The sequence below is a fragment of the Ochotona princeps genome, chromosome 2, assembly GCF_030435755.1.
Source record: "Ochotona princeps isolate mOchPri1 chromosome 2, mOchPri1.hap1, whole genome shotgun sequence".
In the NCBI taxonomy this organism is placed as follows: domain Eukaryota; kingdom Metazoa; phylum Chordata; class Mammalia; order Lagomorpha; family Ochotonidae; genus Ochotona; species Ochotona princeps.
This window is the reverse complement of record NC_080833.1, coordinates 106,766,513-106,788,654: the sequence shown is the minus strand read 5'-3', so window position 1 is coordinate 106,788,654 and position 22,142 is coordinate 106,766,513. Positions and strand designations below refer to the sequence as shown.

The following is a 22,142-nucleotide window of genomic DNA, read 5'->3' as shown; positions in this document are numbered from 1 at the left end:
TCCTATACTGATTAATCCAGACAGCTAACTCATTGGTTTGTGCAGCTTTATTGAAGAAAAATAAATCAATTACTAGCAGAGCTGTTATTTGATCACTCGTCCATTGACAACTTGCATCATTTATTCAGTGCTATATTAAACAGAGTATTGGAAGCTAGATTAACTAATAGCTCCAAGCCTCCTAACAATTTAAATGAAAATTACAAAATGTTTGAGATCCCATTTTGGAATACAAAGGGTGTTTGACTTCCAATTTCCATTCTCTGTAGAACAAGAACAGGTCATTCCTTTATTGACATGCATAAAATATGCATTTTCCTGTTCTGCTGGTGCTATAAATTCAATACCAATCCTCCAGCCACACTAGTTATGAGCATAAATTATATCATGTAACCTCAAATCTCTAACAGTAGGAGGCTTAAGCAAAAATGGATGCTGCTGGAATAATGCTGCTTCCTTTGATGTGATAACTGTGCATCCATCTCCCTGCCTTTCAGATGATTTCTTCAGCATGTTAGAGCAGTGAGGAATGGTTTTAGTCTCATAACCAGGTTAGAGTGAAGATATTGGCCATGCAGTGCTCATGCTCCACTTAAAAAAAAAATCTGGATCGCGGGCAGCTGTTCTCTTATAACTACTTTACACTTACTGTCCAACGCTGGAAGAACTTAAGTCTTCTCAGATGAGCATGTGAATGAATGGAGGGGGTAAACAAAAAATAAAATTTAAAACATGCAGTCTGACAGGGGAGTAGCCAGGTAAGAAAAGGAGAGGAACAATAATTTAAAGTTTACTCCAGCTATAATGCAGGTTATTCTGACTTTAAGGTAGCATCACATGGCATACTTCTGAGTCCATTCCCAAGATATCCCGTTGTACTTTGTCTGTTTTATAGATCTGTGCAATCTCTGGCTCTAAAGAGTCATCTAGGTTTGGATCACACAGCAGTGAACAAATGGATAAAAGAACTTTAGAAGCAGAGCAGGAGACCACTGTGATCTTAGAATATTGAGACAAATGCTGCCATTACTGTTAATATTTGGATGATAAATCCTTGTTGTAAATGCAACCTTGGGGGTTCGAAGGGGGTAGTCTGTAGGAAAATGAATTGTCAAAAGGAATGCACCACCTTGACTTGGACTGTCATCAGGTCCCATAACTGTGGCTTGCCAGGGAAACATATCGTCTCCAACTGCACCTGCAGAACATTGTGCTGGAGGGTCACGGGCCAGATCACTTAGCTCCTTATCCATCTGTTTCAGCGCCACAGTCTGTGCTGTAGTTTGGCTCCTCTCTCCCTCTCTCTCGGTGTGTGCTCAAAGGTCTGGCCGAAACTCCTGATTATCCGAGCGGCGGCGAAGGATTGTCTCTTGGTCTCACACCGGCTCTGCCAGACACAGGCTTCTTCTTACTAAACAGATCAGAGGTTAGCCTGGGAGGGTGGGGACCGAGGTGGGTCATAGGCTCTATTTTTGATAATTTTTACATAGTCGATTAGGGTGTGAAGGATCAAGGGTTACAGGAAGGTGGGTGAGATCATTATTTCATTTCCACATTCTCTTTTTCTTCCTTCCTGCATCTAAGGGAAGGGGGAGATAAAGGGAGAAGTCACGCCCAGCCTCCCAACCATCCCAGGGTCCCTGATGTGGGGTATACTATGCTCTGGCAGTTCTGCTCAAGTAGTTTCGATAACTCAACAGTTCTGAATTGCTGCCAGTCTCACCATGCCAAGCATGATGAAATCTCTCCAGAGTCTACTGGCTGACACAGTCCACCTTAGAATCTCTGCCTAGGTATTCACTGCCAACTCTGGGCTGGGGTAACTGATTGGTTTGTTCTGTCCTCCGTCCTCTGTTATGGTACCAGGTGTCCTCTGCAGACTCCAGTGTACTGCCATATGCTCATGTGCACCTGTATGTGTTGTCCACTGCTCCATCTAAGCCACTGAGGAAGCTTAGCTCTGACACATGCACTACACAGTCAGACCATGGAATCTGCAATTTCCTCCATGGTTGGAGTTCTGAGTCCAGAGGTTCAGTTGGGGGAATTCAGAAAGAAACCTCATCTGGGTTGATCCCAGACCTAATTCCCATGCTTGCCAATATATACAGCAGACTGGTCCAGTCTGTCCCACAGCCCACTCAACACTCATACATGTCAATGGGCATTGAAGTCTAGTTCAACCAACCAGCCCCACTATACCACCCACACTGATGCTGGCAGGTGCCACTCTGTCTAGCCATGCCTGCCCCTAGTCCCGGTTCTCATGTTCACCAGTGGGAATGGCAACCCAAGAGAGAGGTGCCCACTGTTTCCCTACTGAGCCCACTCTGACTCCCGGATCTTACACTCTCCAGGTGGTTCTGCAGTTCAGCTTCACAGAATTTGCACACTGCCCCCTCTGCATGCCACTGTCTGTCAGCTGATGCTGCGGCAAAACCCAACGAACCCACACCCACTCTGACTTCATGCATGCACTAGTAGGTACAGTCAACCCAGCCTGGCTTTCCCCCAATCCAGCTCACATACAGGCCAATAGATGGTGCAGCCTTGCCCTGCCTGGTCTGCCCCCGATCCCAGCTCTCACATTGCCCCCAATTCCAGCTCTCCATTGCTAGTGGTCCAGCAATGGAGCCCCATGTCATCCCCTACCAGTTCACCCCTTCACTCCCTCCCCCGGGTCTCACATAGCACTGGTCATATTTTGAAAAACAATTTGATCTGTCAAATAAAGGAATTACTTTCTTTTCATTTATTAATTTTTTTTAACTTTTTGTGGGTTATACTGAGCAAGCCTCCTCACCCTGGGCCCAAGAGCTCACAACCCAGTGGAGCCACCATGCGTCTAGGCGGCATCACATGTCCAGGCTCACATGTCGTCTCCTGCCAGCTCCCCCTGACCTGGGGTCTCCACAGGAGCAGGGTTACCCTAAAGTGATCATGAGAAAGTAAGGAGCTTTCTGTTAGTTCCAAGGCTGCAGGGTTTTCAGTCATCCACTTGCAGAAGCAAACGCTTCATTTCTTGAAGAGATCAAACACGGCATCTTTCACCACCCTGGCATACAGACAATATTTTCATACCCATTTCTCTGGACAGCACAACAAGGGCTGCTCTGCCCCAGGTGCACACCTGCCTGCCTGGGCAGCTCTGGCGGGTCTCCTCCCAGGGCGGTGTCCGGTCCTTCCCTCCCGTGTTCTTTGCATTGAGTGCTGCACTGGATGCTGCTCCTAGCACCTTCCGACCAATGAGCATCCCTAATCACAAGGCCCTCAGGACCACACCTCCTCCTCTGGAAATCCTGTCACTCAAAGCGAGGTGACCCACACAGTTGCTAGGTTTGCCTTTCTTCTCTTTCTATTCCAATTTCCGGGAAGCGTCCTTAAAGTAATCCTTCAAAAACTTCTTTCCTTGTTGGATCTCTGACATGGGGAAGTTCATTTACTGTAGCTCTTCTTCACAAGCTGGTGTCTACATCGAGTTTCAGAGAGGAGCACCAGGCCATTCATGCCCTCTGCAGACCAAGTGCAGGGAGTGGCCTCACGGCTTACCCTGGTGCGCCCCCCCCCCACCACATATACTGTCCCTGGTCGCGTGAGGGGCATGAGGGCAAAGGTGAGGGCTGGGTGGGACTTGCGTGAGGGAAGACAGGAATCCACGAGTGGGTGCGTGGGCGGGGCTTTTTGTACCCTGGGCGGGACGGTTTTAAACGGTCTCAAAGCGGTCGTTTTTAACGGTTTGCTCTGGAGCCCTCCACTCTTGAGAATTCTGCCCTGGGAGCAAGGCCAGGACTGCTGGCTGAGGTGAGCAGAAGTTTGTTCTTCGAGAAGGGCCTTGCCACGCAGAGGTGACAGGACCCTGGGGATGCGTGTAGGGGAAGCGGGGCCCCGCCTGAGACCCAAGGGACGTCCAAGTCTTGGAGGCGAATGTGAAGGTCACTGTCCAGAGACGAGGTCTCCCCCACCCGTGCGAGAGATGCCCGAGGAGCCCGTGCGTCGAGACGTGCCTCTCAGGGACTTACTGGTGTCTGCGCCAGCCTTGAGCTCCCCGTCCCCTTTGTTGTTCCTGCTTATCCTGAGGTCCTTCCTTCCCTCTTGACCTTCCATCTCTCAGGTAAAGTTCCTGAGGCTGCTGAGGACCCCAAAGGAGAAGCAACCTTAGCCACGGTGCCAAGGTTGAAGGTCCACCATGTCTGTGCTTCTCCGTCACGTTCCGGAAATGCTGTTGCTGTCAGGTACGGTTCTCTGCTTTGTCATTAGGGAGTGTCCATGTGTACAAATGTGAGTGTGTGTGTCGTGTGTCGCTTTCCATGAATTTGTGCTGTGCATGAGCTTTGAGGAACTTACTAGAAGGTGGATGGGATACCCTCAGGCTATCTCCTCCTATCTCCAAAATTGCTGGGCTGTGTGGGAGGCAACCAATGCCTCACCTCTTTTGCAGGCACCATTTTCAAATACCTGAGACATCTAGACTACGCAAGCCACCCTGCCCTCTGACCTGGGAGAAAATGACAAATGATACCCGGTTTGATGTGTACTGACAAAAGTGATATTTTTTCCTTTAGCAATGTAAAGCAATATGCAGAAAAGTACATAAAACAAACAGAAATAATCCATCCTACCAAACTTCTACAAATTAACACAAGAGTTAGGCCAGCCCTGGAGTGTAAGTTGCTTCCAGAAGATTCTAGGATGCCCTTTCTTTTTTTTTTTTAAACATATTTTTATTGCATTTCATTTTTTTAAATTAATTACATTGCATTATGTGATACACTTTTTATGCACTGGGATTCCTCCCGCCCTTCCCCACACCCTCCCCCCACGGCAGATTGCTCCACCTTGTTGCATTTCCATAGTTCAAATTCAGTTGACATTCTTTCATTGGAGGTATTTACCAAGCATAAAGTCCAGCGTCTTATTGTCCTGGTAAGTTCAATGGTTGCTTGGTGAGACCATCTCTGGTCTGAAGGTAGAGCCAGCAGAGTATCATCCCAATCAATTAAAAGCCCCAACATAATAGTTCCAGTCATTTACAACATTGTGGCATTAATTGACATGGTATTGATTAACCAATATGTTAATAGGAAAATGCAGGTTCTCAACCACAACCTGTGACTTCTTCATAGACATTTCAATTTTGATTTATATTCAACCATGTTCTATACATCTTAAAATGGCTTAGATTGTTATTCAGCTGTCTCATGCCTATTTTAATTTTAGTCTTTAGCAGTTTATAGCATTGAAGCATGATTTCGCTGAACCTGGCTGTTTTTCAGGTGGTCTAACTCTATAATTCTAACAGGATATATGTCAACAGTTTAGGTGAGCATGTTTAGGAGGGGTGTGCAGAGAAATCTTCCATACCCCAGTGAGGAGTAACTAATCTTTGTGTCCCACCCAGTGAGGTATAAGTGCATCCCCGCTGACCGTTTCCTGTCTGTTTCTAAGCTTCCCTTGTTGTTCTCTGTCTATCTATTCTAGTTTTGTTTGTTTGTTTGTTTTGAGGGGTTTCTGGAGCACTCCTGATGGTTATTACGAGAGGGGGTGGGGACCCAAAATTGGAAGCAGGCAAGGACCAGAGAAAGCTCCCCTCCCTAGTCCCGAAGGAAGTTTACTGTTCTTCTGTTTCTGTGGACCGCTCAGGGATCCTGGTTGTTGTTCCAATGACCTTGGATCCTGCAAGGCAGGATTTGGGCTTCTTCCATCCCATGTGGTAGATCCAATTGGGTGTGGGTAACCTCAGAGTTCTTGGTCTCCGAAGGCACTCCATTTCCCCGTGGTCTCCTTGGCAGTAGGGATGTAGTCCTTGGTGCTCATACTGATAGTCCTTGGTGAGGATCTGGGAGTCTTCAGGTTTGGGATAAAAGCCTCCTCCTGTCCGCCTGCTCCACTCTGGGAACCCGTCCCTCAGGATGCCCTTGCTTGTCACACTCTACCCTGAACACAGCACCAACTTATCTTCATGATGTTCTGTTGCTTTTATAGTGTATCATTTTCTGCTTTTTGCACTCACAGATCTGGGTTTTAATCTACACTCACAAAATATATTCTCCCACACTTGACTTTCTGTGACGTTTATTGAGTAGTCACTAGTTATCCTGATAACCCATGGAGGGGGAAAATAGTTTTGATTTCAGCAATGGACATACGAGTTGTTCCCAGTTTGAGCAGGTATCCTTGGGAAAGTAAGTTACACAAGAAAGCGAGGGAACCCCCAGATCCTGTGTTATAAGAGTCCAAGCCTTTATGAGCTAAAAATATATATATATATGTATATATATATATATATCAATCACACAATTTATATGAATGTCATCAAAGGAAAATGAAAGCACGGAATGTGCTCCGCCTGTCACTGCCCATTCATATCACGGTTTGGGAAAGGGGAAAATTGATTGCACTTAACCCACAAACTAGCAGGTGAGTCTTTGCAGTTAACTTTAGCAAAATTCATATGAAATAGTAATGAGCAGTTATCACCTTTATTTGTTAACTCATAAGGAAACACCTTCAAGATTGCATTGTATTTCTACACTAAAATACAGAATGCAGTGGCATAACAGGTTAGGCTGCTGCCCTGTAGTGCCAACATCATAAACAGGCAACAGTTTGAGTCCCAGATGCTCCACTAGTGCCCCTGAGAAAGCAGTGAAGGATGGCTCAACTGCTTAAGCCCCTGCTATCCACATGGGAGACCCGGAGAAGCACCAGGTTCTAGCTTAGGACATCCTGGCTGTTGCAGTCATTGGAGAGTGAACCAGCAAATAGAAGATCAATCTCTAATTCTGCCTTCCAAAACACAAATGTGTGTTTTTTTAAGATTTAATTTATTTTTATTGGAAAGTCAGATATATATAGAGGAGGAGGGACAGAGAGGAAGATCTTCCATCCACAGATTCACTCCCCAAGTGACCTCAACAGCCGTTACTGTGCCGATCCCAAGCCAGGAGCCAGGATGTAGGGACCCAAGACTTTGGGCTGTCCTCAACTGCCTTCCCAGGCCACAAGCAGGGATCTGGATGGGAAATGGGACTGCTAGGATTACAACCGGCGCCCATATGGGATCCTGGCGCGTTCAAGGCAAGGACATTAGCCTCTAGGCCACCACACCAGGCACATAAGTGTATATGAAAAAAAAAAAAGGAAAGAAAGTTGAAAATCCTTCGGATTTGTATTCCTGGTACCACTAATGCAATTTACAGAGCAATGCATCTGGTATAATAAAAACAAACAAAAAGAGAAACAACAGATAAGACCTCAAGGATGTGCATCTGGGCCTCCCACCTGCATGACAGTGGTTCAACCACCGTGAAAAAGATGACTTCACTCCAAGGGGCTTTAGCCCAAACCTGCAGCCTGCTGTCACTGACGTCTGACCCTCCAGGAACTGAATGCCTTTGTCTCCGCTTTGGGTATCAACCTCCAAACTTAGACAAAGACAGCACTCGAAGTCTGTGTGTTGAGTGGAAGCTGGAGGGGGAGGGAAGCATCTCTCAACCCCACAGAAACAGCTGGTGGCTCTGCAGCATTGCTTGTGTTGTCATCAGTGAGCATGTGCTAATCTGGGGAGCGTTTGGTGGCTCAAGCCCACTACAGGACACTCCAGTCCTCCTCTAGCTTGTTTCTTTCCCCTCACACACTCCACAAGAATCACCATTCACGTCCATAGCTCAGTCCACACCTCAAAACTCAGACCCTAATTGGAGGAACTGACGAGACCTGCACCTCGTGTCTGACAGTCAGCAGCCTCTTGCAGGACATGGACCAGTGTCCAAAAACATCTGTGGAGGATGGGTTTTAGACACCAAAATCAGTGATGCTCACATCCTGTACGTAAAGTGCAGTAGTATTTGCCTTGCTCTATATAATCTCCTATAGGCTTTCAGCTATCACTAGATCCCTTATAATACCTAATATAAATACTATGCAACTGTCATACTGTCTGTGGAACAAAAAAAATGCAAGAGGAAAAAGTCTGCACATGTTTAGTACAAATGCATTTGTTTCCATTTTTTTTTAATATTTTTCTTTATTGCAAAGTCAGATATACAGAGAGACAAAAAGACCTTCCTTCTGATGATTCACTCAACCCAAGCAGCTACAATGCCCGGAGCTGAGTCAATCTGAAGCCAGGAGCCCGGAGCCTCTTCCGCATCTCCCACACGGGTGCAGGGTCCCAAGGCTTTGAGCCGTCCTCGACTGCTTTCCCAGGCCACAAGCAGGGAGCTGGATGGGAAGCAGGGCTGTCAAGATTAGAACTAGTGCCCATATGGGATCCTGGTGTGTGCGCAAGGTGAGGATTAGGTTTCCACACCAGGCCCTCAAATTTTTTCTTTTTAATTCACGTTGTTGGGGTCTACAGATGTGGACATACAGAACCAAATGGCTGAACAAGTATAAAACACAGAAATGTGCCAGGTGGGCGTGGAGACTAAAAAAACTCCAGGACCTGCCAACACACAGAAGGAGAGACATGCCAAGGCCAAACGCAGGAGAGCCAATATCCAGGCCAGTCAGGCAGAAGGGGGTCCCTCTATTTGCAGTCATTTAGAAGTGAATCTGCAAATGAAAGATATCTCTCTCGTGCTCGCTCTCTCTTCTTTCTCTCCCTCTCAGTCATACCTCTCTGCCACTTCCTTTCTCTCTGTCCCTCTTCTCCGTAGAGTTGCCTTTCTGATATTATTTTTTAAAGTACCATTGGTGGACATTGTGGCGTAGTGAGTTGAGCCATCACCATAACATCGGCATTCCGTATCAGTGCCTGGTTCAAGAGCCTGATGCCTGCCTCCGGTCCAGCATCCCTGCTAAAGACAGGAGGCACACAAGATGGCTAGAGCTGTTAGATCTGCTGCCTACTCGGGAGGCCCAGATAGAGGCCCTGGATGCTGACTGCAGCCTGGTCCAGCCCTGGCCATCACAAGCACTTGGGAAACCCACCAGAAGGGGAAGATAGCTCTAGCTCTCTGCTTCACTCACTCTCGCTCTCTCTGCCGCCTTCCCCTCCCCCCATCTCTGCCTTCAAATAAATAGATCCTTAAAAAGTTAACAAACCCTATATCAGATAGGTGACAAGTCACTTGTTGTAATGGATGGTCACACTGAAATGTAAAATCCAAGTGATAAAACATTAGTTGGTATAGATAAAGCCAAATTTAATATACAATTACATTTTGGTCAGTTTTTAAACTATAGAACACGAACATCCACAAGCGTTCAAAAGAATTTAATTATAAATCTTTCCATGTATAACAATATAAAAATTGATGTAAGCTAGGATGGGTAATGGATAATAAAAAAAATCTTTTGGAGCTCCAACTAGGTAATGTGAACAGCTACCATCTCTCCTATTTACTATGAAGATCACTTGCCAAACAGCAGTGAGCAGGGAAATTGGTCTCAAATTCTGATCATGTCTCTTAGTATTCGTTTACAATTGTATAAAATCAGGGTCAGTACAATGCGTCTATTAGCTAACCCTCTGCCTGCAAACGCCAGCATGCCATATGGGCACTGGTTCCTGCCCGGGCTACTCTTACTTCCTTTCCAGATCCCTCCTTGTGTTCTGGAGGCAGCTGAGGACAGCCCAAAGCCTTGGTTCCCTGCACCCACGTGGGAGACCCAGAGGAAGCTCCTGGCTCCTGGCTGTTGGCTCTTGGCTTCAGATTCAGCTCTACTCCAGCCATTTTGGCCATTTGAAGAGTGAACTAGCAAATGGAAGATTCTCTTTATCTCTTTATCTATCTCTCTCCTTCTCTCTATAAATTGCCTTTCCAATGAAAATAAATATTTTAAAGATATATGAAACGGGCCCGGCGGTGTGGCCTAGCGGCTGGGGTCCTCGCCTTGGATGCCCCGGGATCCCATGTGAGCGCCGGTTCTGGTCCCGGCAGCTCCACTTCCCATCCAGCTCCCTGCTTGTGGCCTGGGAAAGCGGTCGAGGACGGCCCAATGCATTGGGACCCTGCACCCGCGTGGGAGACTTGGAGGAGGTTCCTGGTTCCTGGCTTCAGATCGGCGTGCACCGGCCCGTTGCGGCTCGCTTGCGGGGTGAATCGTCAGGTGGAGGATCTTCCTCTCTGTCTCTCCTCCTCTCTGTATGTCTGACTTTGTAATAAAAATAAATCTTTAAAAAAAAAAAAAAGATATATGAAACAACAAAACCTAGCCAATGAGAGGTTAAAATTGTGTGATGAAGCCTGAATATCAGTTCTAACGGGCTGAGAGCCCATCAGCTCAGCGGTGCTGAGAGCAGGCAACCCTGGTGCTGAAACACAGTTGCCTCCCTATTAGGCCAGAGAGGGAAGACTGACGGCTGGTTTTCTTCATTGCAGATATGAAAAAGAAGCAAGAAAGCTGGGTTGAGAAAAGCCATTACACACACAGGGCCACGAGCATGCGTTCGGCTTATTCTCCTACCAGCAACTCTCACACCAGCAGAAGGCTCCCTCCATGCAGTGGGGACGGGAACAATGGACCCTCCCTCCCACGACCGCTTCCTGCCCCTGCTGCTGTGGGGACTGTGGATGCCCCTATCAATGGCCTACGCCAGCAGCATCTCCTCGCTCCTGTGCAGAGACCGCGCGGCCTTGGCAGTGTCAATGGCTGCAACAGAGGTGAGCGCCTGCCCCCACCTGACTCTGGGTGTTAATGAGGGGGTGTTCAGGGCTGCCTGTGGAGCAGCTGTTGTGTATACTTTGCTCAGACAGGAGGACACCTCACTTGTCCACCCAGGGCCATACTCCTCGTCCATAAACTTCCTCATCCTTCATGTCTACCTCCATGAACTGTGTGTCCACCACACCATGTTCTACACCCTGCCATGCACCAGGACTTGGACCTCCTGGTCACCACCACCTACCTGGACCTCCCAGAGAGCCACTACCACAGAGAAACGATTGGTCTCTGGAGCATAGCCCTCTCCAAAGTTCTTGCTTATTACCTAGAAAATGAGCATCTTTACTATGAACAGATCCAGCGGACAGCTTCTTAACAAGCTGGCTAGGATCAGGGCTACTGAGGAACCGGAGGATGTTCTTTGTTTCCAAGTGGCTATGGCAGGAAGCATGCAGCATTCACTTCATGGGGTGGAGGTTCTGGGGGTTGGGGGGCACTGAGACAATCATTTGGCATTTTGAACTGCAGACCATGGAGCCCGACAGCTGGCTTGTCTTCCACAAACAGCTCAGCAACTCAGGCATTGTCTAACACAACAAAAAATGAGATGTTTGCAGCTCATAAGGAGCAGAAAGGCAGATCCCTTCATCCTTTTAAGATTTATTTATTTGAAAGGCAGATTTACGAAGAGAGAAAGAGAAGACTTCTATCCACTGGTTCATTCCCAAAATGGCCACAATGATTGGAGCTGATCTGGTCAAAAGCCAGGAGCCAAGAAACTCCTCCAGCTCTCCCACAGGAACCTTGCAGGAGCCCAAGGCTTTGAGCCATCCTCTGCTCTTTCCCGGGGCCATAAGCAGGGAACTGGAATGGGAAGTAGAGCAGCCTGGACACAGACCAGCACTGGAAGACGGAGTATTAACCTGTTGAGTCACCACATTGGCCACCCATTAGTTCTTTTGAACTGCAGTTATCTTTCCGTTTGTCCGTCTTTTTTGTGGAAGTGTTGAATGTTGACCCAGACAGGCCAGCTCTTTGGCTCCATGGTCCACGATGTGCCAGAACCGAACTGTCTGCTCAGTGCTACCCGCCGACTACACCTATCAGCAAGAGCACTGTGTCACTAAGACTGCTCACACTAGCTCACACTAGCACAGCCCAGCCAATAGCATCGCATGTCCGGGAATTCCTTTCTTTTCATTTTTTTAATGTTTTTTTCTTTCTTTCTTTTTTTTTTTTTTTTTTTTTAAGTTTTTGTGAGTTGTGCTGAGCAAGCCTCCTCACCCTGGGCCCAAGAGCTCACAACCCAGTGGAGCCACCATGCGTCTAGGCGGCATCACATGTCCAGGCTCACATGTCGTCTCCTGCCAGCTCCCCCTGACCTGGGGTCTCCACAGGAGCAGGGTTAAGGTCTCCTTGCAATATCTCTGTGTATACAGCCTTAGTGTTTATCATGGGAGGCTAGGAGACCAGCAGCTGTCAGGCAGACAGCCTGAGGGGTGGAGAGAGTCAAGAGCAGTTCACAGTAGGACATTCAATTCTTGATGTTCTGTTTGCAATTTAAGTTGAGCTGCTGTCTCAGATGCTTCTCAGAAGCAGAAGCGGGAGACAAAGCAAATACACTGAGGGTTTTGGCCAGTCCTGCTGAGCACTGAGCCGGTAGGCACTGCTGGTGGTACCAGAGGCCAGGGACACACTGAGCTAGCTCCTGTGGGGAGGCTGGGCTGAAGGGGAAGCTCAGAAGGACAGTCACAGCCACAGGTCGGAGGACACCCTCCCTGAATGAGGGCCCTTGACTTTCCCAAGCAGGAGCTGCCTGGTGAGGTCACCCGAGTGTCTCCTGACCCCGCTGGCCTGGAGAAAGCAAATATGCTCTCCTCCCTGGCCTGTTATGCTTTTGGTCTCAACTTTGTCTTTACAGAAACAGACTTGGTTGCAGGAAGAACACAATCTCTGTTATAAACCCACTGGATCCACAGTCCTCCATGGCTCAGATGAATTTCAGAAGAGCTGTTTTAAAAAACCAGTGCCCAAATCCTGCCTCATTTGGTGTCAGTCACCATTGTAAAATTCTGGGTCAGTGAGTCCCTGCTGATTCAAAGCTCACCCAGTGTTCACTGTGAGACTGTGTGCATGATTTAGAACTGCTGGCTGAAGCAGCCACATTCCACACCATGCCTCTTGGTTCTTTCCAACCCTCTTAAGAGGCTTCTCATTTCCCCAGGCCTTTAAGGGTTAATCTTCATCATTCTAACATTGTCATGTAAATCATTCCCCAGTCAAAGCTCTACTACTGGTTTCAAGTCCTCTGGTTTCTGGCTCACTGAGCTCCTTACTCTGTATTCTTTACTGAACATATTATAACAGTGCTCATGGGAATAAGAAATAGAGAGGGTAAACATGCAACACTCTGTCCTTTGAAATCGTGGCCTCTCTGTCTGCTCGGAGCTCAAATCCTCTTAAAGTGCCACCTAGCATCCTCCAGCTCAGGGCAGCTCAAATGAGTCCAGGATGTGCAGATGCCGATTCAGGTGAAGCGTCGTAGCGGTTAGCACAGGTGTACACTGCTGAGGAGGAAAAACGAAAAGATTACTCCAGGCCCATAGAGATCTTCCACCTCACCCAGGTCCCAGGTCACGTTTGAAATCAAGCTCATTCCAGTGTTAGCACTTCCAGTTCACATGGGCAAGAGCAGATGGTTGATGTAGGCACGCGCCCCAAGAGTAGACTTAAGATCACTGTGCAAGTGGTTTATGCAAACAGTGCTTTCGGGAGAAAGAGGAGATGACTTCAGGCCAACAAGGAAGGGGAAGCAAGAAAGTGTGTGCTTTGGCTCAAAGTTCCATGTGTTTAGCAACTAAAGGATGACCTGTAGTTCATGGTGGGCGTATGGAGCTGAGTTTCACTGTGGATGTGATAAGGAAGACCTGGGCAACAGTAGAGGGAGCACAGCAAAGCTCAGAGTGCAAACAGGAGATGAACTGAGAAAGGCCAGACCACATAGTAGGTCTGCATGGGAGTTCCCAGCTGCTCGACTGTGATTTTGCTTTGACCATCTTCTGTTTGTGGGAAGTTGGGACACTGATGTTACCAATGACTTGGTGCTCGTGAGCGTGGGTAACTGAGCCTGCACAAGCATTGCCCTCTATCTGGGGAGGGTTGGTTCTCCAGGACTTGGTGACAATCCAAACCCAGTTCTGAACATAAAACCACAGCCATCAAGAGATCATTGTTATTCACAATCTCTCTGTGACATCCTGTCCCACCACAGAGAAATAGAAAGTAAAGAAGGTAGCTGGGACAACAAAGTCCAAAGGATGCTATGATGTCTACAGGAACACTAGATAGCTTCATGGTAGTGGATTTTTACTATATTCAATTATGATACAGATATTACTAGGCAAAATAACAAAAATGTTGTACAGTTGGACAAAATTGCTCACTTAGTAAAGTCAGAGGAAAAACCTGTAGGTCGCAGGTATGTAAGGCACCTAGGCCACACTGGATGTGGGCTGTATGTTTGAGAGAGAAGAGAATATAAAAAGCAAACAAAAAGCTGAAGGGAAAGGAGCTGAGGAAGACCAACACTGGGGATAACAAATTTTGCCTTGGTACAGACGTATTTCATATATTACACATGCACACACATATACACCATAATATATGTAATACATTATATAATATACACCAAGTACATGTGGTGTGTATGACACAGCTTAAGTGCATGTATTCACGTATTTATCTAACTGAAGAAGTTATTACTTTGGGCATTGGGAGATATCAGATAAAACGATGCCATTGCTCTTTTGGGTCCGCTGACGTAAAAACAAATTTAGAGTGATGTAAAGAATGAGGGACAGCAGGTGTGGTGAGAAGTAAATGCTCTATTGGATGCCAGGGAGGAATTCCAAGATGGGCTCTAACAAAGAACAAGACCCTTGAAAGCATTCCGTGCTGCAAAGCCTTGCCTGGGAGCTGGCTTCACGCTCAGGCTTTTCTGGATAGGGAGCAGGAGGAACTGCCCGAGCCAGTGGGGGTGAGGGAGGACTGGACTGGTGTTGGGGGTGGACTCTAGACTGCAACTGGGGGAAACCAAGGAAGAGGACAAGTGACCAGGAGAAGGACTGAACAACACAGGTTATCACGGCCTGTCTCAGTCACCATGCACCCCCATCCCTGAATGGGCACATCTTCAAGAGGCCGCATGTGGTGCTCAGTACCTTCCTAGGTTCTCCTCACCTCTTCCTGAGAACCACGGGCCTCCCCATTTCTCAGGGGAGGGCATGACCCAACAGGAGCCCCAGGCAGCCACGGAGGTTCTAGGAAGAGACTCTGAGAGTGCTGGGGAAAAAAGACAAATGAAGCCCCGTAGTGTAGGTGTCACTCGTTCTGCACGTCTGAGCAAAAGTGGATCTTGGAGGGAAGGAGACTAGCACACAGCCATAAAGTGGAGCTGATGAATTCCATTGCACAGAGAAAGGAGGCAGCCTCTTATTTCAAAATGAAGACACAACAGCATAATTATTTGAATTTGTCAGGAGACAGCATTGTGGGCCCAGGATGTATACTGTTAACAAGTGTGTCTTTAAAATGTTCTTGAAAGCCCCTAACAGTGGGAATTGGCTAACAAGAGATGCCTAAGAATAGGAAGTAGTAAATCAGACTTTTAGCATAAGCAAGAGAAGAGATGTTTAAAATATCCTATATCAAATAAGGTGAGGTCAGTTTCTAAGTATAACTCGCCGGGATGAGAAAAGGGTAGATAACAGATATTCACAAGTTTTATTCAACAAGTCTTAATTAACTTGGGTGCTCTGAAAATTGAAATTGAAGTTCTCAATAGCTATTGGTGGCAAGTATTATCTTTCAGGTCTGTCAGAGAAAAAAATCCACATATAAATACCCAAAAAGGCAAGCAATTTGGCTGTGGTCAATAGCCAGGAAATAGTAAACTTGAGAAGGTGAGAGCGGACCTGGCCCTGGCTCACTTCCCGGGGTGACAGTGTAGATTTCTAATTGACCCTGCAAGCGAATGACCAAGCACATGGAGTCTTCCCCCACAGCAGCCTGACACCAACAGGAACTGGGGTTCCCTGGAGTAGCAGCCCCGGCTTCCAGTGCCAGGTTCGGCAGGAGCAGTTCCACAAGGTGCAGGAAGATGCTTCTTCCTTGTTGCCCTGAGACACAGCTTCTTCTTTGGGAGTCTTTGCTCACTGGGGCTACTCAGAAAGGTGTTCTGAGAGCATCTAGCAGGCTAAGGGGGGTGGGGAACCTCCACACCAACCATGTGGCTGGGGATCAATGGGGCAGGCTGGCCCTCTGCAATGGCTGCTGGGAACCCAGCTCTAGGATGTGTTTATGATGACAGCTGGATTAGCCTTCCTGCCCATGACTGAGATTTCTGAAACTTAAGCTTTCAATGTTCTTTGCATTTGCAGCAGAAAGGAGAAAACATGTTACAGCATTCAAAAGCCCTGGCACCTGTTACTGGCTGGGCAGGTGGTAAAGCACCCTCAGTAGAAAGTCCCATCACCCTGTAATTGTATTCACCCCGTTTCTACGGGTGTCTTCCCTGTATGGAAAAGGTGTGTGTGGGAGGAACTCCTACCCTGTGGCAGCAGTGCTGTGATCACGGCTTTGTACTTTACACACACTAGTCATGCATTTGTGCTAACTTATCCCTCATACCCCCACAAAGGATGGATCCTTGGAAGCCTCAGCCCACCTGTAGGGCAGATATGTCCCTTGATGGCCCACCTGAATGAGCTGTAGCACTGCTGAGCCTTGACACACACATCTGCCTCATGAGGCATCACACACACACACACACACGCACACGCCATTACGGGAGCCCAGTCCTGGCAGCAGGTGTGTCTGTGCCAGAGCCAGCCCTGCCTTATTGGTCCCTGGCCCAGCCAAGTTCAGTGGTTCTCTGAAGGAAGAAGGCCTGGAGGCCTCAAGGCACTCTTAAGCAGAAGGAGGTGCTGGGTCGGCTTAAGCATTACGTGTTAATCTGTGCAACGAGATGGAGGGGTTCTTGGTATCAGACTGGCAAAGCTGTTCTACTTAAACTTGAAACTGTCTGAAAATAATTTGCTGCCAAAAGCAATGGAAAGCCATGAGCACCCATCGCAGCTGAACCACTAACACATCTGCTCCAGAGAAGTGAGCAGAACCTGAGCCGGGGGACCCACAAACCTGGGCTTGCGATCCAAGTGGGGTAATGTTGTTGCATCCTCACCTGAAGATGGCAGCTCCTCCTCCAGGAGAACATCCCGTGAGGACCAAACAGGTGCGAACCTGCACAGAACCCCCGGGCCGGGCAGCTCACACAGCACAGACGCAAATGAATACAGATTTATTTCCCACAACTGAATCTCTGTGAACCTCGGGAAAGGCCTTTGCTGCTTCTCAGTGCCTCAGAGACACATGGAAACAAGGAAGCGTGGGTGTTCTTAGCCAAAAGGCGCTAATCAAAACCACTGACAGGGGTAGGAGTCGGCATTGGGGTCGGGGGGTGCAGGTGCAGAGGACAATTTGTCAGTACCAATTCCACTGTAGAACATGTCAAAACTGGGAGGGACCCCAGCATTTCTTAATTTTCCCTGCCAAATGAGTAAAGACGCCTGAAACCCAGCAGTCATGTGAGCTGCTACCCCCTTTATGAGGCTGGCGCCCCAGGAACCCTCCCCCGCTACTCACCAAGGGTGGCATTGCTAGGGACAAGAGGAGAGCAGTACCTGCCTTACTCAGTTCAGGCCAGGCTTCTGTCACGTACGGGGTTAGGATTTACGAGAGACTAGAACCCTGAGGCACACACACACACTTGAAACTAAATCACACTGGGGCGGGGGGGGGGTGAATCACCGATGGTGTGCAGATGATGGAAAGCACAGCCACGAGCAGAGGATGGGGGTGGCGCAGACTGCTTCCGCTGGAGGGGAGCTGCCCCTGAGAAGCCAGAGGGTCTCCCTGGGGGCCTGGAAAACCCAGGAAGACAAACATCCAAAGGAACAGAATCCCCGGGTTCCAAGCTGTTCCTAAGAGGAGGCTTACCAGGAGAGGTTGGAGAGAAATAGGCTGTCCCAAAACCCTGTCTCTGGCTAGAGCTGACTAGTTACCCTGTGTCCAGACGGGACCTCACGTTCTTCTGTTTGTGGAGTCTCTGCACTGAACTTATCGGGACAGCAAGGACTAAGTGGATCCAATGAGAAAGTCGTGACGGACTTAATGACAGAAAATGAAGTGGTCATATGAAACCCAGGCAAACCCAGTGCAAGGTAAAATACAACCACTACCGCCTTCATTGAGAATAGTGTATACGTGTGCATATAATACTTTACAGAGAGCGAATATGACAAAATGTCAGATATTGATAAATTTATGTGTGCTCATAGCCTTTTTTATACTTGTATGCATTATTTGAAACTTTTTAAAAGATACATTTAAAAAGAAAAAAAAATTATTCTCCTCTTGCAGAAGTAGAAACCTTGTAGTGTAGCCAGTGTTGAGTGACAGAGAAATTGAAAAAGGTAGAACTGAAAGACAGTGACAGAGAGAGGGAGAGGCAGGGAGAGAAACAGCAGGTGCTCTGTGGACAGGTGCCTTAGGGGTTCAGGAAGGGGAAACTGACCCTCGCTTGTTACTCGAGTGACCCACAAGTACATGGAAAACTGAAACTGTGGCTGAACGGATTTGTCTAAAATCTGTGGAATTTTGCAAGCAAGAGTCAGTTAATTCACCTTCTGAGACATGCAGAGTGCCATGGCTTTGGCATTCCCTCTTCTTCCTCTCAATACCTTGACACATCCTGATTTCTGACTGGCCCTTTCATGTAATTGTCAAGATGTAGACCTACTCGTGAGAAGGTGTCCTTGCAACCCCTGCCTTCCTCTACACACAGAAGCAACATATGCAGGAAATCTCCCCCCGAGAGCCTAGCTGGCCAGAGTCAACCTAGCACAGATTGTTAAATGGGAAGAGGGAGAAGTGGAAACTTAACCACACACCCACATCATAATAGAGCATGCTGAAAGAGCTGCTGCGTGGCCGTCCCGAGAGTTGGGACAGGTACATCTGGTGTTTGCTTTTCCTCCCCGGACTCGGAGTCTGCCGATGCCAGTACTTCAGCTCTCCGTCTCCCCTTCCTAATGTCCAGGGTTTCCTCTTTTTCTTGATCCTAGTCATTTTCTGCACATAAATCCACAGAAGGAGAGTCATCAAAGATGATGTCCTCTAAACCGGCGCCTGCCATTGTTCAGCGCTGACACAGCACATTCGTATGGCCAGTGTCAGTCAATCTTTAGACAAGAATACCCCCCAGCGGCTTGAGGTCGTGTCTTGAGGGAACTGCTTGGGAGTGTTTTTCCTGGTCCTTGGAGTATTAGTGTGATCACTAACAAGCTATGACCTGAACCCTCCCAACCCCCCCAACCCACACACACACAAATTGTGATACAAAGACTTTATCCTGAAAACTTTGCTTCCAGTATGACTATTTTGGAAGCCAAATGCACTATCCAATTTCCTCTCCTCAAATCCCAAGCTGGGCCGTGGTTTACAGACTGCTCTGCGTTCGGGTTAGATAAATAGGTGCAATCTACAAGTGTAGGCATGGACAATGTATACAGCACAAGAGAAAACCTGGTTACTCGTGGACTTGCTGCCTGGGAACCCAACACTGGGAGAAGGGCGGAACACTCCGTACGGCTGCTGCTTGGAGGGACAAACGGGATGAGATTCGGGCAGACGGGAGCTGTCTTTGGCAAAAATGGAGACATGCAGGCTGCCAGCTCTGGCAGACCAGAATGTCAACTGACATGGGAATGAAGTTGGTTAACAATACCAATGGCAATGGTTCTGCTTCAGAGTAGAAAGCATGTCAGCCACTTGGCATGATATTTTCCACTGAAACCTGATCCAGCAGTGGACCCGGAGTGACCAGGTGGAAGACGGCAAAGCTATCAACACTCAAATCCCTGCCCTTTAGCCCCCGCTCAGGAGTTGGCTTCACTCACTACCCCCATGCATAGCTCTGGCAAGTAGCAAATGACTTTACTCGTCCCTGGTGGGGCGCTACCACCAAGGCGAACACAGTGCTTCCTGACTGCAGTCAGACATCTCAGCTAGGATTGGAGGCAAACCCAGGTGACTCTGTTCAGCAAAACAGGGACTATCTCTGGAAGGAACAGAGTCAACTGCGCTGCCGGCTCTAGGAGCTGCAAAAATGTCAAAATGACAGGGTTGGGAAGAAAACTGCAGGTGGCAACGGAGCAACAGGTCCTGGCATGTGCTGCTCACGCTGTGGTGAATCTGTCCTGCCTGCTCTGGTTTTAATTTCTTGGCAGTGGCACCAGGAGGTCAAGAAAAAGGAAGCAAAGGTCGATTCTCTGGTCCCTGTCTATGTCACACACTGGATTCAGGACTTGGATACAGTTAAAAGTTTCTCCCCTGCAGCTAATTAAGCCGACCAGCTCCCCTAGGCCGTGGGCGCTGGTGTGCAGTGGCTGCAGACAGCATTCTCCTTGGTAATGTATCAGCCTGCTCCTTGTACGGGTTGCTCTAAGGGACCTCGGAGACAGTCCTTCACAGTGGCCAAGCCTGCTTCTGACCTCATGTTGTTCCTCATCTAGGCTGCAGACAGGTATGCGGGGTGCTTTTGGAAAGCCCCAGGGCACAGTCGCCAGGGTTCACATTGGCCAAGTCATCATGTCCATCCGCACCAAGCTGCAGAACAAGGAACATGCGGTTGAGGCCCTACGCAGGGCCAAGTTCAAGTTTTCTGGTCGCTAGAAGATCCACATCTCCAAGAAGTGGGGCTTTACTAAGTTCAATGCGGATGAATTTGAAGGCACGGTGGCCGAGAAGCAGCTCATCCTGATGGCTGTGGGATCAAATACATCCCCAACCGTGGTCCCTTGGACAAGTTGCGAGCTCTCCACTCGTGAGGCCTCTGCTGTTCTGTGCTCCTAAATCTGACCAAAAAGTTTCTCCATGACTCTGTCTCACATCAGTGATCTATGCATGCAGGTGGGGATGAGGAAGACAAAGCTATTTCCAGTCACCTGGCTCAGCCAGGGGAGCTGTGTGACTTTCACGCTTCATTGTCTGCATCAGCTTCTGGGGAACACTGCTCTTCCTTCATTAAGTATAAGCTTTTAGTACATGCTTGCCGGCACCAGGAAGCCCAGGATGAGAGGCATGCAATAGACCACCCAAGAGATGTTGTGGGACTTTAGGCTCTTCTGTTTGGGGCTCCGTGATGAACCTGGGGAGGTAGCAAAGATAACAGATTAACCCATGGTGGGTCAGACGCCTCAGGGACCTTGTAGGAGAGGGCAATGCAGTTGGAAGCGGCAAGACTTGATTTTAAGAATTATCACGTCCTTTTGTGAGCAACACAGCATGAGTGCAAGGCAGACCAGAGAGGGTGGAGGGAAGGAGCGAGACACAGAAAGGGAGCAAGGAGGTTAGGTGCTCAATACACTGGCCACATTCTCTTTCTGCTTTTAAGCATAGAAATAGAACACTCCTGCTTTATCATAGATGTTGTCAGAAAACAGTGGATTGATCTCTCTTCCCCAAACTACGCAGAATCTTTTGTGTAGCAATCAAATATATTTTAGGCCTCATATTATCCCAGATACCTGCACTATTTAGTCCTTTTTCTCTCAAGATGATGACACAGCATAAACGCTTGTTGCTCTGAGTTTCCTGCCTAGATGCTATTGCCAAATCTCCGATTCAGGTCCCACAGATGTCTGTGAGTTTGTCAGGTGTGCCTAGCGTCCAGTGAGACAAGGGCACTCTCCGAGGGGAAGAGGAAAGCTTCTGGACTCTAATAATGTCCCATCTCTGCATCTGGTCCCCGATTCCAAATGCCATGTGCCTTCAGGGCCTCCCCAGCCCACAGCAAGGAACGGCAAAGGCTACCTGGAAGAAGATTTACAGCCCCTCCTTCGTCGGACCCAAGCGCTCTGTCCACATGCACCACAGCGTGCACTTCCTCGTCTCCATGTGTCAGTCCCACATTACCATCGGGCTGCTCAGATTCACTTGCGGGGGGTGAGGGGCAAGGGCAGAAGTGAGAGAGGACTGCTGGATTTCCAGGGAGGATTGCCTTTTCCTCCACTTTCATGAAGCTCCCCGAGGAGCCAGGTGGCAGAGGGACAACAGATATGAGAGCAAGGACAAGATGCACCAGGGAGTCCTGCTAGGGTTAATGGGATGCAAGAAAGTATGTGGTCACAGACATGCCAGGGAAGCCATTGCCTCTGAGAGGAGCTCTGGAACACGGCATGGCTGGCTGCCGCCGGGGGTAGGGGGATGGGGGCCGCAGAGAAAGAGAGCAGCAGGTGAGGCGGAGGCAGTCTCAACAGTCCCTGCATGGCACATTGTCCCACCATGAGGGCATGGACACACGTGGACAGCCAGCGCGGCAGCCACCATGCGCTTAGCTCGGCCACTGCAGGAAAGTCCGAGAGGCGTTGCAGACTCTGGAGATACGGTGCCTCCAGACCCCTCTCTTCACA

At 48.4% G+C, this 22,142-nt stretch overlaps 1 long non-coding RNA gene, 1 other non-coding gene and 1 pseudogene across 4 annotated transcripts in view; 2 read left to right on the top strand and 1 right to left on the bottom strand.

The window, feature by feature from the left end:
- Positions 1 to 350: 350 nt before the first annotated feature.
- On the bottom strand, positions 351 to 2,160 carry LOC131479600 (ubiquitin-conjugating enzyme E2 D3-like; annotated as a pseudogene).
- Positions 2,161 to 3,701: 1,541 nt separating this feature from the next.
- Positions 3,702 to 22,142, top strand: part of LOC105942063 (uncharacterized) — a 178,454-nt gene continuing 160,013 nt past the window's right edge. The window contains exons 1-3 of one of the 3 annotated variants that reach the window (XR_009244918.1): positions 3,702 to 3,801; positions 4,112 to 4,232; positions 10,329 to 10,610. This is a non-coding gene — a long non-coding RNA (uncharacterized LOC105942063). The other 2 variants (XR_009244916.1, XR_009244917.1) reach the window with 2 other exon arrangements.
- LOC118758734 (small nucleolar RNA SNORA70) lies at positions 20,062 to 20,194 on the top strand. The gene has a single exon (XR_004995817.2). It is a non-coding gene; the product is annotated as a small nucleolar RNA SNORA70 (small nucleolar RNA).